This window comes from Leptonychotes weddellii, chromosome 5 (assembly GCF_054177405.1).
Source record: "Leptonychotes weddellii isolate Sample4059 chromosome 5, ASM5417740v2, whole genome shotgun sequence".
Lineage (NCBI taxonomy): Eukaryota > Metazoa > Chordata > Mammalia > Carnivora > Phocidae > Leptonychotes > Leptonychotes weddellii.
In genome coordinates this window covers 59,846,116-59,851,794 of record NC_138373.1, presented here as the reverse complement: position 1 = coordinate 59,851,794, position 5,679 = coordinate 59,846,116, and the positions used below count along the sequence as shown (strand labels likewise).

The following is a 5,679-nucleotide window of genomic DNA, read 5'->3' as shown; positions in this document are numbered from 1 at the left end:
TGGATATTATGAGTGACTTTTTTTCTTCTTCTGTAATGTGTTTTCAATTTTCAAAATTGTCTACGGTAAGCATGTATTACATGTATAATTTTTAAAAACTAATTTAAAGGGCAGATGGCAAACTATACAGAAAGGGCAATGGCTCTTCTTAGAGACCCCAAAAATACTGAGGCTTTGCAAGCCAGACTTCCTGTGGCCTATCCCTAGAAGAGAGATTTTCCAGAGCTTTTCAGAAGCTCTGGAAGCCTCTGGAGCACATTTGACTAAAACCCCCCCATGCTCTAACGCCCACTCCCAGGGTGGTAATCCATTACATAGGGAAGCAGTAGGTGAAGCAAAAACTACCTTGACTCTAAAAATATACAGTTCATAAGTCACAGTGTGATGGATACACAGCTCTAAAATCTCCTACATTAACCAATAGCGAGGGAGAAAAAAAAACACAAACCACTGAGCTCCCTCTGCAGGTCAGTGATAGAATTAACTGGCCTGCTTTCCATTCTCGGTCTCCTTGAAAGAATCTAAGACCCTCGTCAACAAAACTGCAGTTATTTTAAAATGAAATGAAATGTACTGATACCAAAATAATAATAATAACAATAAAATTAAAAACCTTTCTCTTGTGCATTCTACGGTAGCAGAGCAAAACAGCATATAAACAGGTATAGGAAATAGAAACAGCCCTTGTAATTTCAGTTCCATGAAAAAAAATTCAGCAGGGGGTGATTAAAATAGCATGACTAATTAGAAAGCCAAAACCAGGGCTGCAAGACATTATTTCCAGCTCTGACGGACAAAGGCCTCCCTCATGTCCTCAAGCTGCTTCACAGAGAAGGAACTGGTAAAACAGAAGTGACAGAATCATGTGGAATCTATTTTTCCTTCTTTCTCCTATAAATTTTAGTCACCTCTTTGATAGCCCTGCATCATTCTCCTCATCGATAGAATGAGAGTGTGTTAGGTCATGTCTTGAGATTCCGGTAGGCCCTAACAGAAAAAAAACAAATCTATGGTAATAACATAGGTTACTAAGGTATATACTAGAGAATTGAATTATATTAAAAGGGGTAGATCTTCGAGCTCATTTCAGGAGAAGGGTGAGAGGTGGTAATTTTATATAAAGTACATAACACACAGCAGGTGCTCAACAAAGGGCTGTTGAAGAATGACTGCACTGCCATCTGGGGTGGGGACTCTGCCCTTGGTCACAGAAGCGAGACCTCTGCCTGTCTTTAATGGATGAAGAAAGTTCTTGAAGCTCTTTATGAGTAGCACTGGTGATATCTTGTTGTTCTTTGTCTAATTCATCACTCCAGGGATCATCTCCCTGCCTAGTCTCCTTATTTTAACTAGCTAAATGTTTTACATCTAAACCTTGATACTTTACCAAAAGCATATTCTGATCGTCTGGGATTTTCCTATTTGGAAGAGCAGTGATCTGTGGGACACATCTGGTTGCATGGAGGATACGGTAGGTTGAGAACTGAAACAGGACTCAGTGTGAGGTGCAGAATAAGAGCAGAATCTTCTTGCAAGTCCTTGATGGTGTACTTTCTACCAGTTCCAGAGGTAGAAGAAGTTGAAGACATGAACACTGAACATACCACCTCGAGATGAATTTTGTTAAGAGATTTTATTAAGTACTCAGCAAGTTCAGCAATAAACTCAGGGGCATCTTGTGTTTTCTTAAAAAAAAAAAAAATTCTTCAATCTCATCCTGGAACATAAAAGTGATCTCTGGTTTCTTCTTACCAGTGTGAGATGACTCATCATCGCTAGCATTATCTTTTCTTCTAGATGTTTTAAGTTCTGTACTCTCTGGCCCTGCCCCCACCATCTCCTCCCACACTTCCACAGCCCTCTGTTGCTTTTCTCCTTCATTCATCTTTCTTATCCTTTTTACTTGTATTAATGCCTTCTAAAATGGAGACCCGTTTCAGATCTTCTTTGGTAATTAAATGAACAGGATTATTTTTCATTTCCTTTTCAGTTTTTTTGGTGCATCAATTCCCTGAACAGTTCCGTGCAGTTATAAGTTTTCCGCTGATGACAACAGGGTCGCTGACTGCCGCCAAAGCCAGCTTGCTGAAGGCTCTCATCACCTGTGGAAGCGACGCTGCTGCTTCTTCAGCTGATAAAGAACTGGGCAACAGAGGTGCAATATTAACCATGTTCCAGAGCTGATGGCTTCCTCTACTGATGTTTCCACGTGATCCGCAGGTCCATGACCAACACAAGCTGCTTTCAAAAAACAAGAGTTGTGTAGTCTTTTATCTTTTCTTTATTTAGCTCGTAGCACCTGGGAATCCAAGTCTGAACAAAGCATCAAATTCTAGATGGCCATTCGGCCTGAAAAAGGACTCCACCCAAGTACTCTCTGTTCTGGAGTAAATGTCAGGGATAAACACTGCTGTGGCCTGTCTCTCACCTACCACACTGCCTCGTAAGCGTCCACTATTAACAAGTTCCTCAAGCAGAGAGTAGAACAGCTGTTCCTGACATCATATTTTGAAATCAGAGAATTCACTGCTCTACCCAGGTAAAAGCACTGGATAGTCCATAGATCCACCTACAAAAGCTTCAGTAAATATTACTCCTCCGTTATTAGGATTCATGTGTCCATTAATAATTCTACGTAGTCACTGAGTTAGTGCCTGTGTCAGAAAGTTTCCAGGAAGATCATAGATTTTACAGAGTTCTGACATGGTGACCTGACCACTTTCTTGCAACTCATCATTTACCTTTTCTGCTAACTGATGCAAATAGTTCTCATCTACCAGCTGTCCCAACACTAGCTGAACATGCTTTTCTGATTTAACAGTGTCACCAGCTGTATTTTCACTATGAGTCAGATCCACATGGATCACCTGTTGCAGATCAACAACGTTTACTCGACCACCTCGGACAGAGAGCTCATCTCTTATTTCTTTACTGATTTGGGCTGGAGTAATATATTCCTTGCCATCAAGTGTGTGAACTACTTCTAGCTGTTTCTGAGCAATCGACTCATTCACAATCTCAATGCAGTTCCGCGCTGACAACCTCTGCGCGACCTCGGCGAGCCGCGTCCAAGGGACGGCAGCCACCAACCGCCAGATCTCCTCGCAGGTGTCCTTTCCTTACTCGCCCAGCTGCTGAAGAACTGACCACATGTCAGCCTAAAAAATAAACCATTCCAATTAATGAGTAGTGTTATCAATATGTTTTTAAGTTTGCATTTCCCTAGTGACTCAGGATGCTGAGCATCTTACTTGACAAGTGTATACCTTCTTTGATGAAAAGTCCATTCAAATCTTTTGCCAATTTGTTTTTTGAGTTGTTTTCTTATGGTCGAGTTTAGAGAGTTCTTCATATATTCTGGATACTATTTATCTCTCAGAGTTGGGATTTGCCAATATTTCTTCCAGTCTGTGGCTTGTCTTTTCTTCCTCTTAATAGCGTGGCTTTCAATTTTGATAAAGTCTGATTCATCCTATTTTCCTGTGGATCATGTTTTTGTTGTCTTATCTAAGAACTCTTTCCCTAACTCAGAGTCACAAAGATTTTCTTATGTTTTCTTCTAGAACTTTTATAATTTTATGTTTTACATTTAGGTTGATGATCCATTCTGAATTAACTTTCATATGAGGTATGAATTATGGGCTCTTTTTTATTTTGTATATGGACATCCAATTTTTTGAGCACCATTTGTTGAAAAGACTATCCTTTCTTCAACTGCTTTTGCATCTTTTTCAAAGATAGGTCTAGACTGGGCTCTATATTCTGTTCTATCAATCTACTTGCCTGTCCTTTCACCAATACAACACTCTCTTAATGAAGTAGTAGTTTTTCTTGGATTTCAGAATTGTTTTGACTCCTCCCATTTATTTGCCTGTCAGCTTGTCAAAAAAAAATTCCTAATGGGATTTTGACTGGGATTATATTGGATCTCTCAGTCAAATTGGGGAGAATTGACTTTGTAACACGGTGAGACTCCCAATCCATGAAAAAGGTCCATGTCTCCATTTGTTTATGTTTTCTTTGGGTTTCATTCATCAGTATTTGTAGTTTTCAGCATATATCCCCTGAACATTTTGATTCCAATTGCTAGGATAGAGAAATACAGGTAACTTTTACATGTCAACCTTGTATCCTGTGTTCTTGGTAAACTCACTTATTCTAGGGTTGGGTTTTTGTTTTTTTTTTGTAGATTTTTTTTTTTTTTTTGTATTTTACATATAGACAATTGTATTATCTGTGAATAGAGAGTTCTATTACTGCCCTTTTAATCTATAAGCCTCTTATTTCTTTTTCTTGCCTTATTGTACTGGTGAAAACTTCTAGTTAATGGTGAGAGGGGAATATACTTGCCTCATGTCAGGTCTTATGGGAAAAGCATTCAGTCTCTGACTATTAAGGATGGTGTTAGCGTCTGTAGATACCCTTCATCAGGTTAAGGAAATTCCATGCTATTCCTGGTGTGCTGAGTTTTTATCATGAATGAATGTTGAATTTGACAAGTGCTTTTTCTGCATCTACTGAGATGATCATCTGGTTTCTTTCTTCAGTCTGTTAATACAGTGAATTATACTGATTTTTTTAAATGTTGCACCAACCTTGCATTCCCAAAGCAAACCCCACTTGGACATGCTGTATTTTATTTTTATTGACTGGTTTTACATTTCTGTTTAGAGGGATACTGGTCTATAGTTTTCTTTACTTGTAACAACTTCAGTTTTAGTATCAGGGTAATGCTGGCCTCATATAATGAATAGGAAAGTGTTTTGTTTCTTAAATGTTTAAAGAATTCACCAGTTAAATCACTTAGACTGGAGTCTTTTTTGCTGGAAGGTTTTTAACTATGAATTCAACTTCTTTGATAGGATATTCAGGTTATCAATTGCTTCCTCAGTAAATTTTGGTAGATTGTGTCTTTCAAGGAATTGTCAAAATTATGGGCATAGACTTGTTGGTAGAATTCCCTCAATGGGATTCTATTGCCCCTACTTTCATTCCTGATATTGGTGATTACTGTCTTCTATCCTTTTTTCATGGTTTGCAGGTTTATCAATTTTAATGACTTTTTTTTTTTAAAGATTTTATTTATTTATTTGACAGAGACAGAGACAGCGAGAGCAGGAACACAAGCAGGGGGAGTGGGAGAGGGAGAAGCAGGCTTCCTGCTGAGCCGGGAGCCCGATGTGGGACTCGATCCCAGGACCCTGGGATCATGACCTGAGCCGAAGGCAGTTGCTTAACCACTGAGCCACCCAGGCGCCCCAATTTTAATGACTTTTAAGGAATCATATTTTTTGAAAAGTATCTTAGCAGGTATATTATTTTGAGTTAACAGGTTTTTTTCTTTGAGCACTTTAAAGATTTCCCTTCCATCGTCTTCCAGCTGGAGTGGTTTCTGATGAGAAGTCCTGGGATTCATGGCATTGGTCCTCTATACTAATGCATCTTTTTTCTCTAGCTGTCTTTAAGAATTTTTTCTTTGTCTTTGGTTTTCAGCAGTTTGAATATGAAAGCCCACAAGTGAGTGTGTATGTGGTGTGTTGGTATCTATCCTGCTTGATGTTCTCTGAGCTTCTTGATCTGATATTTGTATCTGTTATTAATTTTAGAAAATTCTCAACCAAATATTTATTCTGCCGTATTCTTTCTCTCATCCTTCTTCCATTCCAGTTACACATGTTA

At 38.8% G+C, this 5,679-nt stretch overlaps 1 pseudogene; it reads right to left on the bottom strand.

The window, feature by feature from the left end:
- Positions 1 to 1,114: 1,114 nt before the first annotated feature.
- LOC102740388 (E3 UFM1-protein ligase 1 pseudogene) overlaps positions 1,115 to 5,679 on the bottom strand; it is an 11,319-nt pseudogene continuing 6,754 nt past the window's right edge.